This window comes from Lolium perenne, chromosome 4 (assembly GCF_019359855.2).
Source record: "Lolium perenne isolate Kyuss_39 chromosome 4, Kyuss_2.0, whole genome shotgun sequence".
Taxonomy (NCBI): Eukaryota; Viridiplantae; Streptophyta; class Magnoliopsida; order Poales; family Poaceae; genus Lolium; species Lolium perenne.
This window is the reverse complement of record NC_067247.2, coordinates 148,214,093-148,230,300: the sequence shown is the minus strand read 5'-3', so window position 1 is coordinate 148,230,300 and position 16,208 is coordinate 148,214,093.

Here is a 16,208-nt window from a genome sequence, read left to right as displayed (position 1 = left end):
AGTGTCACAAAGGGGTACCTCTATGCCGCCTGTACAAAGGTCTAAGGAGAAAGCTCGCATTGGATTTCTCGCTATTGATTATTCTCAACTTAGACATCCATACCGGGACAACATAGACAACAGATAATGGACTCCTCTTTAATGCATAAGCATTTAGCAACAATTAATTTTCTCATATGAGATTGAGGATATTTGTCCAAAACTAAAACTTCCACCATGGATCATGGCTTTAGTTAGCGGTCCAATGTTCTTCTCTAACATTATGCATGCTCTAACCATTTTAGTGGTAAATCTCCCTTACTTCGGACAAGACGGACATGCATAGCAACTCACATGATATTCAACAAAGAGTAGTTGATGGCGTCCCCAGGAACATGGTTATCGCACAACAAGCAACTTAATAAGAGATAAAGTGCATAAGTACATATTCAATACCACAATAGTTTTTAGGCTATTTGTCCCATGAGCTATATATTGTAAAGGTGAAGAATAGAAATTTTAAAGGTAGCACTCAAGCAATTTACTTTGGAATGGCGGAGAAATACCATGTAGTAGGTAGGTATGGTGGACACAAATGGCATAGTGGTTGGCTCAAGGATTTTGGATGCATGAGAAGTATTCCCTCTCGATACAAGGCTTAGGCTAGCAAGGTTTATTTGAAACAAACACAAGGATGAACCGGTGCAGCAAAACTCACATAAAAGACATATTGTAAACATTATAAGACTCTACACCGTCTTCCTTGTTGTTCAAACTCTTTACTAGAAATTATCTAGACCTTAGAGAGACCAATTATGCAAACCAAATTTTAGCAAGCTCTATGTATTTCTTCATTAATAGGTGCAAAGTATATGATGCAAGAGCTTAATCATGAGCACAACAATTGCCAAGTATCACATTATCCAAGACATTTTAGCAATTACTACATGTATCATTTTCCGTTTCCAACCATATAACAATTTAACGAAGAAGAAACTTTCGCCATGAATATTATGAGTAAAGCCTAAGGACATATTTGTCCATATGCAACAGCGGAGCGTGTCTCTCTCCCACACAAAGAATGCTAGGATCCATTTTATTCAAACAAAACAAAAACAAACCGACGCTCCAAGCAAAGTGCATAAGATGTGATGGAATAAAAATATAGTTTCACTAGAGGAACCTGATAATGTTGTCGATGAAGAAGGGGATGCCTTGGGCATCCCCAAGCTAAGACGCTTGAGTCTTCTTAATATATGCAGGGGTGAACCACCGGGGCATCCCCAAGCTTAGATCTTTCACTCTCCTTGATCATGTTGTATCATCCTCCTCTCTTGATCCTTGAAAACTTCCTCCACACCAAACTCAAAACAACTCATTAGAGGGTTAGTGCACAATCAAAATTTACATGTTCAGAGGTGACACAATCAATCTTAATACTTCTGGATATTGCACAAAGCTACTGAAAGTTAATGGAATCGAAAAATCCATCAAGCATAGCAAAACAGGCAATGCGAAATAAAAGGCAGAATCTGTCAAAACAGAACAGTTCGTAAAGACGAATTTTATTGAGTCACCAGACTTTCTCAAATGAAAATGCTCAAATTGAATGAAAGGTGCGTGCATATCTGAGGATCACTCACGTAAATTGGCATAATTTTCTGAGTTACCTACAGAGAATTTTGCCCAGATTCGTGACAGCAAAGAAATCTATTTCTGCGCAGTAATCCAAATCTAGTATGAACCTTACTATCAACGACTTTACTTGGCACAACAATGCACAAAACTAAGATAAGGAGAGGTTGCTACAGTAGTAACAACTTCCAAGACTCAAATATAAAATAAAGGCACTGTAGTAAAAACATGGGTTGTCTCCCACAAGCGCTTTTCTTTAACGCCTTTCAGCTAGGCGCAGAAAGTGTGTATCAAGTATTATCAAAAGATGGTGCATCTACAGCGGGGTGTGGAGTTTTCTCAACCATGCATAGTATTTTGGATACATAAGTTTCAGCGGCTCCCTTTTCATTAGTCTTGGGCTTGCTACTCTCATCAAACAAATTTTCAGGAACAAGCCAAGCATAGTTATTTTCTAGTGCCTCATGCATTGCTAGGAGCTTACATGGTTTTGGTGCTTTAATCTCCCCACCATTATTAACATTATTAGTATACTTAATTCTATCCATATCCATCTTTTCAAGTGTTCTTTTAAAATCGGTGATCATGCCAAGCCTATCATGCTTACTAAAAACTTTTCTAGCTTCTTTAGCTATATCCGCAAATTCTCGCACTAAGACCTTTAGAACAAAATCTCTCTTCTCTCCCCTCTCCATATCAGAAAGTGTAAGAAACATGTGTTGTATCATGGGGTTGAGACTAATAAATCTAGCTTCCATCATGCGTACCAAACAAACAGAGGCATCTTCATAAGTAGGGACAACTTTTGCAAGAGTTATATCTTTAAGATCTTCATGCATACTAACGTGGGTGAAAAATTCATCTATATTATCTCTTCCAATTATAGACCCTTGTCCCACAGGTATATCTTTTACAGTGAAATTAAAAGGAAACATGTTGAAATAAGTAAATGCAAGTAACTAATTTTTTTTTTGTGTTTTTGATATAGAGTGCAAACAAGACAGTAAATAAAGTAAAACTAGCAACTAATTTTTTTGTGTTTTGATATAATGCAGCAAACAAAGCAGTAAATAAAATAAAGCAAGACAAAAACAAAGTAAAGAGATTGGGATGTGGAGACTCCCCTTGCAGCGTGTCTTGATCTCCCCGGCAACGGCGCCAGAAAACAGTTGCTGGCGAAAAGTTGACGTGGGAGTTAGAGATCTCTGTGGTGTAACTTTTCTTCAGTTCCCCGGCAATGGCGCCAGAAAACAGTCTTGATACGCATACAGCACGCGACCGTTGGGAACCCCAAGAGGAAGGTGTGATGCGTACAGCGGCAAGTTTTCCCTCAGTAAGAAACCAAGGTTTATCGAACCAGTAGGAGCCAAGAAGCACGTTGAAGGTTGATGGCGGCGAGATGTAGTGCGGCGCAACACCAGGGATTCCGGCGCCAACGTGGAATCTGCACAACACAACCAAAGTACTTTGCCCCAACGAAACAGTGAGGTTGTCAATCTCACCGGCTTGTTGTAACAAAGGATTAGATGTATAGTGTGGATGATGATTATTTGCAGAGAACAGTAGAACAAGTATTGCAGTAGATTGTATCGATGTAAAAGAATGGACCGGGGTCCACAGTTCACTAGTGGTGTCTCTCCCATAAGATAAATAGCATGTTGGGTGAACAAATTACAGTTGGGCAATTGACAAATAGAGAGGGCATGACAATGCACATACATGATATGATGAGTATTGTGAGATTTAATTGGGCATTACGACAAAGTACATAGACCGCTATCCATCATGCATCTATGCCTAAAAAGTCCACCTTCAGGTTATTATCCGAACCCCTTCCAGTATTAAGTTGCAAACAACAGACAATTGCATTAAGTATGGTGCGTAATGTAATCAATAACTACATCCTCGGACATAGCATCAATGTTTTATCCCTAGTGGCAACAGCACATCCACAACCTTAGAACTTTCTATCACTGTCCTAGATTTAATGGAGGCATGAACCCACTATCGAGCATAAATACTCCCTCTTGGAGTTAAGAGTAAAAACTTGGCCAGAGCCTCTACTAATAACGGAGAGCATGCAAGATCATAAACAACACATAGGTAATAGATTGATAATCAACATAACATAGTATTCTCTATCCATCGGATCCCAACAAACACAACATATAGCATTACAGATAGATGATCTTGATCATGTTAGGCAGCTCACAAGATCCGACAATGAAGCACATAAGGAGAAGACGACCATCTAGCTACTGCTATGGACCCATAGTCCAGGGGTGAACTACTCACTCATCACTCCGGAGGCGACCATGGCGGTGTAGAATCCTCCGGGAGATGATTCCCCTCTCCGGCAGGGTGCCGGAGGCGATCTCTTGAATCCCCCGAGATGGGATTGGCGGCGGCGGCGTCTCTGGAAGGTTTTCCGTATCGTCGCTCTCGGTACTGGGGGTTTCGCGACGAAGGCTATATGTAGGCGGAAGGGCAGGTCTGGGGGCCACACGGGGGCCCCACACGCTAGGGCCACGCGGGCCCCCCCTTGGGCCGCGCCACACGTGTGGCGGCGCCCCGTAGCCCCACTTCGTCTTCCCTTCGGTCTTCTGGAAGCTTCGTGGCAAAATAGGCACCTGGGCGTTGATTTCGTCCAATTCCGAGAATATTTCCTTACTAGGATTTCTGAAACCAAAAACAGCAGAAAACAGCAACTGGCTCTTCGGCATCTCGTTAATAGGTTAGTGCCGGAAAATGCATAAATATGACATAAAGTATACATAAAACATGTAGATATCATCAATAATGTGGCGTGGAACATAAGAAATTATTGATACGTCGGAGACGTATCACTAACTGGTACCGGAAACGCAAGCGTGAGGATCCGGATGACATCTACGATGAGACAGATCGCCCTTGGAACATTGCACAGCTACGTCCTTTTCACACTTAGCATAATTTTCCGAGTTACATACTCTGTAATAGTTATACATGATCAATGAAATAAAGCTTTTGGTTCACTCTCTGAGTCTTTTACCTCCTTTACTTGTTCATTTTTAGATCATGTAAGTTTTCTGACTAAAACCGCAGAGCTGGATATCTCCGCCTAGGCGCGTATGAAAGTTGTGATTTTCAAAAATCGTCCTTTAGGACGTAAGCTTAAGTTTTCTGATGGAAATGTTTTCTGTTGCGAACTCGTGGATTCCTAGTAGCGACTTCCGGCACCTAAGCTGGGGGCTTGTTTCCGCGGTTATTGACGGATTGCCATTGGGCTTCATCGTCGCTGGCAAGTGTTTCCGGCTAAAGGTCTTCCGGCTCGCGGAAGGTCAAACGAGCAAGCCGGAAAACAATGAAATCAACACTTTCTTTCCAACAAAAACGAAACTTGTAAGTAATATTAAAGGATAACAGGATAATTGTTTCCGCCCATGCATAATTGTTTCGTCCCTAGCTACTTAAAAATTTAAGTTATATTACAAACCCACTCCGGGGCCAAAATGATGCAACATTGTTTCTTTATTTCACAGGAGTTTTACTCGGAGGAATGATCCTCCTCCTCAGATGCCACATAGGCGGAGCCATCGTCGTCGTCGTCGCCGGAGCCCATGCCGGATTCTTCATCATAGCCTTCCTCGGACAGCTCCACGCTCGACCCGGAGCCTTCCGCATAGTATTCCGGCTCGCCTTCCTCCTCATCTTCCGCGTCGGAGAAACCCTTGGGCAGATCATACTTGTGATACCAGAACGAGTGGTTAACTCGCCTAACAAACAGCTGATCGAACCCTTTGGTCTCCGCGAGTATGGAGCGCATGTTGGCACCCTTGGGAGTGTCGCGCGCAATATCCGCGAAGTTCAGGGAAGGGAAGTGCGCCTTGCAGGTGGCTAAGACAAGGGAGGCGACTCCGCGAGCGGAAGACTCTTGCCAGTCCTTGATGAACTTCGGCACCTGCTTCATCAGTTTTGACATAGTGTCAATCACTGTGGTCTTGGCCCTCTTCAAGGACAGGGTCTTGGCGATTCCGCGACACGCTGCGAACAGCTCATCGATGGAACTCCGCGCTTCATCGTATGCCTCCGTCCTCTTGAGGGCTGATTCCTTGTTCCACTCAAAGCCAAGGCTCGCTGTGAAGGTTAGGGATCAGTTTCCTTCGCGGATAGAGCAATATATGATGAAGCCGGAATTACAACGAAAAGGATGCTTACGGAAGATCATCTTGTCAATAGCCTCCGCCTCCGCTTCTAGCACCTTATTTTTGGCCACTAAGGAAGTCACCCTTTGTTGGCTCTTCTTCAGTTTGTCAGTGAGTTCCGCCACGTCGCGGGCGTGCTTCTCGGAGAGCTCCTTCCTCGCCAAATTCTCCTTGTCGGAGGAATCTTTAATAAAGTCTTTGAGGGATTCGTTCTCCGCCTCGAGCACTTTGACTTTGGCGGACAGGTCATCGAAGGCGGAGTGCTTGGCAGTTTCTTCTGCAGGCGGAAAGACACGCACGTTATGCATCATGAAAGATTATGGCAAAATACAAATCCAACTCGGAGTTCATACCCTGAAGGCGGGTTTCCAAGTGCTTTATAGCCTTTTGGCTATTTTTTAGCATTCTGGCGCAGCCCCTCTATCTCTGTCATTTGCTCCAGCACGTGAACGCGCAGGTCTTCATGCAGCTTCCGCATGTTCTGAGAAGCAGACAAGAGTTAGCCGGATAATCAAAATTCTGGGGGCTGGTGAGGAGTTCAAAGTCTTGGAGGAATAAAATTTTAAATCTCCGCCTAAGGTACATATTGAAGAAAGCATCGGCTAACACACGTTACACGGAAAAAATGTCTCACCCAATGCTTGGGGGCTAGTGTTACCTGGCGCACGTCCTTGTGCTTAGCAAAGAAGACCTTGAGATCGCTCTCGAGGTCGGAGAGCTCCTGCATCTCCGTGTTCGCAGGCCCCCACACCTTGTCCATCATGGCGGAGACTTCCGCGTGGCGTTGTGAGAGGGGAAGCTTTTGCAGAGACGGAGTAGGCTGAGGGTGAGTTTGGAGCGTGCTAGTGGCATGAATAAGCTGCACCTTCTGCTCGTATTGCTCTGGCGTTGGTTCGGCGGAGGTGGCAGTTGGTTGCTCAGGCGGAGGCGCAGACGAGGATGCGCCCTTCCCGGAATCACCGTGGCCAATTGGGTCTTCAGGAAGGTCATCAATATTGATGACGTCCTTGGGATCCGGCTTGGTGGCAGAGGAGGCCTTGGGCGGAACCTCGACCTCCGGCGTAACAGGAATGGAAGCCGGAGATGGCTTGACCTTCTTCTTGAGGGCTCTTGGGGCCTTGGGGGCTGACTTCCGGAACTTCTGCAAAGGGAAAAAGCATAATAACTAAGTAAGTGCGTGCTCGTGATAGCAGAAGGATTTGAATACGGAAATCGAGCATTTACCCGGAAGGCTTGAAGAACTGATGGATGTCGGGTTGAGCTCTGTTGCTGGTATCGATGAGTTCGAGGCGCTTCTTCTCCGCCTCTACCTTCCGAGTAGCCGCGGTGCTAAGCACTTCGCGGGCGCGTTTTGCTGCAGGACTGGAGGGAGCAGCCCTCTTCCTCTTGGAGGGGCGCGGAACCTCGGGAGCTTCCGCCTCCGATGCGGCCTCCGGATCGGTGTTGCCCGATTGAGGGACCCGGTGGAGAGTTCCGAGATCACCTTCCTCGAGGGCTTCAAGCTAAGTCACAGAGCCAACACTTAGACAAAATTTTGATTGCAAAAGAATCAATTATTGAGTTAAGATAACATACCGCGGTCCCGGAGCCGTCGATGTGGATATCTTTGTTACACACGTGAACATGAAGTTCACGCAGAATCTTAATGAGGAGCCGGATCCTCTTGTCAATGGCGTCGGCGGAGAGGTTGTGCTTCGTGGCGCGCATCAGGTCATCGTGCCCTATGTAATAGAACATCAAGCGGTCCCGATGTTGAAGTGGTTGGATCCGCTTGGTGAACCAGGACATGGTGAGGTCCTTCCCCGACAGGCCCTCCTCCGTGAGCTTGCAGATCCGCCTAACAGCGCAGGTCAGCTGAGGCGACTCGGAGAGGTGGGGGCACTGCGTCCACGCCGGATTCTCGCTGGCGGGGCTGTTCTTGAAGGGCGACAGCCTCCTTTCGCCTGCCGGGTCGGAGACGTCCTTCAGATAGAAGAAGCCTCTGGACCAGTACCGTGTGGATTCGTGGCGGTCGGTATGGGGGTAGACACGGCTGGGGCAGAGCATGAAGGTGATGGACCCGCAAGTGGCCAACTCGAAGGTCTGGCAGATCTTCTCCTTCTTGACAGAGAAATAATATTGGAAAAGAGAAAGTTCGGGAGGTACCCGGAGATGGCCCTCGCAGAGAGTGACATGGTTGCTGATCGCCAAGACGCTGTTTGGTGATAAGTTGTGGGGCTGGAGCCCATATACCTTCAGGATTTCCGAGAAGAAATCTGAAGGCGGAAAGGAGAAGCCTCGCTCCACCAGAGATTTGGTCACCACCATTTCACCATCTTGAGGGGTTGGACTCAAGGAACCCGGAACTGTTCGCCAGCTTCCGGTACGCAGGAAACCTTCCGCCTCCAGGTTCTTCAGCTCCATTTCAGTGGTGGTGCAGGGCCACCATTTCCCTTTAGCTTCAGAGTCTCGCTGACGAGCCTTGGACTTCTTGGCGGCGATTTCTTCCGCCTTCTGTTCCGCCTGTTCCGCTCCGGAGGTTTTCTCCGGGTTAGCGGAGGTCCCTTCAACGTCCTTGCCGGAATCCTTTGAGGGGTCCAGCTGGACTGGGACGAAGGGTGGATGGGCAGAGGAGATTGGGATTGCCGAGATCGGCTCGGAGGTTGGAGGCGGAGTCGCAGAAGACATCTGAAGAAGAAGCAGTGGCAGAAAACATAGCTTAGTCGGATCCACATCGTCATCCTAAGGATCATCCCTTCCAACTACGGCGAAAGGGTGAAGCTCGAGAACTCACCGTGATGGATTCCGCGGTGGTCGGAGTCGCCAGCGACGAGGATTTCGCGCGGTAGCTTGATACGTCTCAAACGTATCTATAATTTCTTATGTTCCATGCTACTTTATTGATGATACCTACATGTTTTATACATACTTTATGTCATATTTATGCATTTTCCGGCACTAACCTATTAACAAGATGCCGAAGAGCCAGTTGTTGTTTTCTGCTGTTTTTGGTTTCAGAAATCCTAGTAAGGAAATATTCTCAGAATTGGACGAAATCAACGCCCAGGGGCTTATTTTTCCACGAAACTTCCAGAACACCGAAAGGGAAACGAAGTGGGGCGACGAGGCACCGCCACAGTAGGGCGGCGCGGCCCAAGGGGGGCCCGCGCAGCCCTAGCATGTGGGGCCCCCGTCAGCCCTCCGACTCCGCCCTTCCGCCTACTTAAAGTCTTCATCGCGAATACCCCAGTACCGAGAGCCATGATACGGAAAACCTTCCAGAGACGCCGCCGCCGCTAATCCCATCTCGGGGGATTCAGGAGATCGCCTCCGGCACCCTGCCGGAGAGGGGAATCATCTCCCGGAGGACTCTTCACCGCCATGGTCGCCTCCGGAGTGATGTGTGAGTAGTTCACCCCTGGACTATGGGTCCATAGCAGTAGCTAGATGGTCGTCTTCTCCTAATTATACTATCATTGTTGGATTTTGTGAGCTGCCTAACATGATCAAGATCATCTATTTGTAATGCTACATGTTGCGTTTGTTGGGATCCGATGAATAATGAATGCTATGTTATGTTGATTATCAATCTATCATCTATGTGTTGTTTATGATCTTGCATGCTCTCCGTTATTAGTAGAGGCTCTGGCCAAGTCGTTACTTGTAACTCCAAGAGGGAGTATTTATGCTCGATAGTGGGTTCATGCCTCCATTAAATGCAGGACGGTGAGAAAGTTCTAAGGTTGTGGATGTGTTGTTGCCACTAGGGATAAAACATCAATGCTATGTCTAAGGATGTATTTGTTGATTACATTACGCACCATACTTAATGCAATTGTCTATTGTTTGCAACTTAATACTGGAGGGTGTTCGGATGATAACCTGAAGGTGGACTTTTTAGGCATAGATGCATGCTGGATAGCGGTCTATGTACTTTGTCGTAATGCCCAATTGAATTTCACACTACTCATCATAACATGTATGTGCATTGTCATGCCATCTTTATTTGTCAATTGCCCAACTGTAATTTCTTCACCCAACATGCTATTTATCTTATGGGAGAGACACCACTAGTGAACTGTGGACCCCGGTCCATTCTTTTACATCGAATACAATCTACTGCAATACTCATTCTACTGTTTTCTGCAAACATCATCATCCACACTATACATCTAATCCTTTGTTACAGCAAGCCGGTGAGATTGACAACCTCACTGTTAAGTTGGGGCAAAGTACTTTGGTTGTGTTGTGCATGTTCCACGTTGGCGCCGGAATCCCTGGTGTTGCGCCGCACTACACTCCGCCGCCATCAACCTTCAACGTGCTTCTTGACTCCTACTAGTTTGATAACCTTGGTTTCTTACTGAGGGAAAAACTTGCCGCTGTACGCATCATACCTTCCTCTTGGGGTTCCCAACAGACGTGTGCTTTACCGTCACAAGCAGCAAAGCTTTTTCTGGCGCCGTTGCCGGGGAGATCAAGACACGCTGCAAGGGGAGTCTCCACTTCCAATCTCTTTACTTTGTTTTTTTGTCTTGCTTTACTTTATTTACTTCTTTGTTTGCTGCATTATATCAAAATACAAAAAAGTTAGTTGCTAGCTTTACTTTATTTGCTATCTTGTTTGCGTTCTCTATATTAAAAACACAAAAAAAATTAGTTACTTGCAATTACTTTATCTAGTTTGTTTTATTTACTATTGCTAAAATGGGTACTCCTGAAAATACTAAGTTGTGTGACTTCACAAACACAAATAATAATGATTTCTTATGCACACCTATTGCTCCACCTGCTACTACAGCAGAATTCTTTGAAATTAAACCTGCTTTACTGAATCTTGTTATGAGAGAGCAATTTTCTGGTGTTAGTTCTGATGATGCTGCTGCCCATCTTAATAATTTTGTTGAATTATGTGAAATGCAAAAGTATAAGGATGTAGATGGTGACATTATAAAATTAAAATTGTTTCCTTTCTCACTAAGAGGAAGAGCTAAAGATTGGTTGCTATCTTTGCCTAAGAATAGTATTGATTCATGGACTAAATGTATGGATGCTTTCATTGGTAGATATTATCCTCCTGCTAAAATTATATCTTTGAGAAGTAGTATAATGAATTTTAAACAATTGGATAATGAGCATGTTGCCCAAGCATGGGAAAGAATGAAATCTTTGGTTAAAAATTGCCCAACCCATGGACTGACTACTTGGATGATCATCCAAACCTTTTATGCAGGATTGAATTTTTCTTCGTGGAACCTATTGGATTCAGCTACTGGAGGTACTTTTATGTCCATCACTCTAGGCGCCGCAACAAAGCTCCTTGATGATATGATGATTAATTACTCTGAATGGCACACGGAAAGAGCTCCACAAGGTAAGAAGGTAAATTCTGTCGAAGAAACCTCCTCCTTGAGTGATAAGATTGATGCTATTATGTCTATGCTTGTGAATGGTAGGACAAATGTTGATCCTAATAATGTTCCGTTAGCTTCATTGGTTGCCCAAGAAGAACATGTTGATGTGAACTACATTAAAAATAATAATTTCAACAACAATGCTTATCGGAACAATTCTAGTAACAACTATAGGCCATATCCTTATAATAATGGTAACGGTTATGGTAATTCATATGGGAATTCTTACAACAATAATAGGAATACACCCCTGGTCTTGAAGCCATGCTTAAAGAATTTATTAGTACACAAACTGCTTTTAATAAATTGTTGAAGAAAAGCTTGGGAAAATTGATATACTTGCTTCTAAAGTTGATAGTCTTGCTGTTGATGTTGATCTTTTGAAATCGAAAGTTGTGCCTAATGAAAATAAAGATATTAAGTCATTTGCTACAGCAAACACCATCCAAGTTAGAATTAATGATAATATAAGATTGATGGCCGAATTGCGTGCTAGGTGGGAGAAAGAAGAAAATGCTAAAGATAATGTAGCTAAAGTTTGGACTATTACCACCACTAGTAATGCTAATGCTTCACATGTTGCTACACCTCCTACTATCAATGGTAAAATAATTGGTGTTGGCAATGTTTCTAGTTCTAATGCAAAGCGTGAAAAACTGCCGGAACCTGCTAAAACTGCTAAAATTGCTTGTGATAAAACTGCTGAAATTTTTTCTAATGTTGGGGACAATGATCCCATTGCTTTAGATCATAATGGTTTAGATTTTGATGATTGTCACGTTTCTGAAGTTATAAAGTTCTTACAAAAGCTTGCTAAAAGTCCTAATGCTAGTGCTATAAATTTGGCCTTTACAAAACATATTACAAATGCTCTCATAAAAGCTAGAGAAGAGAAATTAAACCGTGAAGCTTCTATTCCTAGGAATTTAGAGGATGGTTGGGAGCCCATTATTAATATGAAGGTCAATGACTTTGATTGTAATGCTTTATGTGATCTTGGTGCAAGTATTTCCGTTATGCCTAGGAAAATCTATAATATGCTTGACTTGCCACCATTGAAAAATTGTTATTTGGATGTTAATCTTGCTGATAACTCTACAAAGAAACCTTTGGGGAGGGTTGATAATGTTCGCATTACGGTTAACAATAACCTTGTCCCCGTTTATTTTGTTGTCTTGTATATTGAATGCAATGCATCTTGTCCCATTATATTGGGGAGACCTTTTCTTCGAACTGTTGGTGCTATTATTGATATGAAGGAAGGTAATATTAAATATCAATTTCCTCTCAAGAAAGGTATGGAACACTTCCCTAGAAAGAGAATGAAGTTACCTTTTGATTCTATCATTAGAACAAATTATGATGTTGATGCTTCGTCTCTTGATGTTACTTGATTCACACTTTCTGCGCCTAGCTGAAAGGCGTTAAAGAAAAGCGCTTATGGGAGACAACCCATGATTTTACTTCTGCACTTTTGTTTTATATTTGAGTCTTGGAAGTTGTTACTACTGTAGCAACCTCTCCTTATCTTAATTTTGTTGCATTGGTGTGCCAAGTAAAGTCTTTGATAGTAAGGTTCATACTAGATTTGGATTGCTGCGCAGAAACTGATTTCTTGCTGTCACGAATTTGAGCAGTAGGCTCTGTAGGTAACTCAGAAAATTCTTCCAATTTACGTGAGTGATCCTCAGATATGTACGCAACTTTCATTCAATTTGAGAATTTTCATTTGAGCAAGTCTGGTGCACCTAAAAAATTCGTCTTTACGGACTGTTCTGTTTTGACAGATTCTGCCTTTTATTTCACATTGCCTGTTTTGCTATGTTTGATGGATTTCTTTATTCCATTAACTTTCAGTAGCTTTGTGCAATGTCCAGAAGTGTTAAGAATGATTATGTCACCTCTGAACATGTGAATTTTGATTATGCACTAACCCTCTAATGAGTTGTTTTGAGTTTGGTGTGGAGGAAGTTTTTGTAATGTCCCAGGTTTAGAGACGATCGAGGGGTAGATTTTAGAAAGGGATGTGCATTGCATTGTAATTTACGGGGAAATTTCGCGCTTTTAAACAAAAACTGCATCGAAGGGGGACAGGTTTCTCTTTCGACACCTTACAGGGTTAGGGTTTCGAGAGTGCGATGAACTTGTTTCTACTTATCTAAATTAGGGTTTCGAGAAGAGAGAAGGGATATTTCATTGAAATCTTAAGTTGCATGATTGAATTACAAGTGAAGTTGTTTGAGTGAATTCAAACCTAATTTGAATTTGAATTTCAAATTCAAACATTAAATGATCATCACATAATTCAAATTTAAGATAATTTCCCAAACAATTATCATTAAGCAAGAACATTAGTTATACAACAATTAAATTAAGCTCATGGAGAGAAACTTGAGCTTTATTGATCAACACACACATAATACATTGTCTTTACAACATTCAGATTTGAATTATGGAATTACAACGCATAACAAGAATTGAACAAAATAGAAAATGAAAAGAAAAGAAAATTATAATTTAATGTTCTATCCTAGCACTACAAGCTAATCTCCATTTAGCCTTGTACTTGATGATCTCCATGATCCTTGGAGCATCAGGTTGTTCCCTGCACACAAACACAAAGAAAATAAAAACAAGTGTTATGCCAAGTGGCATATCCACTTGGCAGGTTAGAAATCAAATAGAATTGGAGAGGATATGGACAAGGTTCTGCCGAGCTGATCCTCTCACATCCAAGTGCAAAGTATCAGGTACACACACACACACACAGGCAGCTTACACTGCATGTGTGCATGCTAAACAGCACACCAGCACTGAGAGGAGTCACCAAATGAAATCACCACTGCTGTCGACCAGAGAGAGCAAGGGAGAAGTATATATAACCTTTTTTGAGCCAAACCCTAGCTGTTCCTCGGCAGCAACTCCACAAGGGTAAGCACACCAAGAACAGCAAGAACAGGTGAACAGCTAGAGCTGTTTCACCTATCCCATAATCACCAGAATCAAACCAAGCATCAAGCTTGCAAGGAGGAGCAGGGCAAGCCAAGAAATCAACACAGCAGCTAAACCTCTACACCAACAACCTTTCTAGGAGCTGGAGTGAGGTATATCAAGCATCATGAGCAAACCATGGTTTTGCTCATAATTAAGCACACTCATGCATCACAAAAGCAAATAAGGGTATGAAACCCTGGATATATCATCACTTGGTTGCTAAACCAATTGGTGCCAGCAAATACAACTAAGGCTAGAAGGAAATCAAGCCAGGGAACACTGGTTTTGACAACACAGTGTCACAACCAGAGAAATCCAACAAGGATTTGATCTCATGTAGCCATCCAGATCCCCCAAGCACCTAATAGCCTAGCTAACCATCAGATTGATAGGCAGCATGTGCCTATCTTGTTTGTCAACACCAAAGCTACTGGTAATTCACCAAGTGATTGGCCAGTGAGCATCTATTCATCACAGAAAGCTAACACAGGTGGGAGCTACCCTAACAGCAATGAATTACTGTCAGGGCTACCTCAACCACATCACAAAACCCCACAGTTAAGCTCAGCACATCTATCATTACCCAGATGGGTTCAAAAGAGAGCCAGGGTACCCAACAGAAGTTGGCATCCCTCTAACTCTACTAAATCAAATCTTATGATCATCACTGCTCAGCAGTTCACATCATTTATCCATCAAACAAAGCAAGGTAATACAGATAAATGAATTATACAAGTAACCAATTCATCAGAACCTTGCACATGATCCAGAGGATCACTGCAAGTAACAGATAAAGCTTGAGTAAGCCATAAACCTCACTAGCACAAGTATATGTGACACACAGATAACAGAATGAGCACCAGATAGGTATTGCCAGAAGCATAACAAACTAATCATCAAGCAAATGATGATCAGAAGCTCACCAGAGCTTGCTAACACTTAGTACAAATGGCTACAAGCAAGCATAGCATCAGAAATGAGCTAGTCACTGAAGATTTACACCAAAAATTATAACTGCATAAACAGATACCACAGTAATAATCATATGATTGTATCCAGAAGCACATCAAGGGCTTGATGAACCCTGGATCTTGCTAAACAGAAAAAGCACATACCAGTAATCACTGAATCATGCAGTTACATCAACAGTAATGCTCAATTGAGCATACTCATGAATTTGAGCACAAGGAACAGCATACTAATGCTCTGGAACTTGCCAAATTGCAAGTAATGCACACAGAAACTAAGCCAGAGCAGCAAACATGAACACACTTGATATCTAGCAAGCTCAGTAACAAGAACAGAGCCACAGAGAGGGAATTAAGCAAGAGAGGAGAGCATGGCAACCAATTAGATTAGGAATGCTTGCACAGGGGTATAGCTGAACAACAACCAGCAATAGCACACGCTTACTGCAGGCAAGCACAGCATAGTAGCAAAGCGTGAACATGAGCATGAGCATCAGTACAAGCTCAGAAACTAGAACTAGGTCATGGTAGCAGCAGCATACGCACACACAGTGGGTTAGGCGCAGCAGAGCTACTGGGGGAAGAAGAAGAGCAGGCTAGAATGAGAGAAAGGAGGGGAATCAGAGGAGGCGTACCTGGAGCAGCAGCACAAGGTGTGCCATGGCGGCACGGCGGCACGGGCCACCTACGGCAGCGCCAAGCCGCGCCTGGCCTGGCACGCTGAGCGTGAGCGCCCCACGGCAGCACCACAGCAGCACCACGGCGGCGCCACAGCACCTGGAGCGTCGGCGGCGACCAGATCGCCGGGGCACTCCACGCCAGGAGACCAGAGGCGAAGGGGGCGAAGCGAGCCAGCGGCGCAACACAAATCGCCGCGGTGGATCTGAATCGCCGTCAAGTGGCGGTTCAGATGCGCCACATCTCGCCGGCGGCGATGGCCGGAGTCGGCCGGAACAATTCGGCGAAGGGGCGGCGACGCGCGCGTCGCCAGAGCTCAAGGATTAGGGTTAGGACACGCGCGAGAGAGAAGGAGAGACTGAACGGGTTGGGCCGGA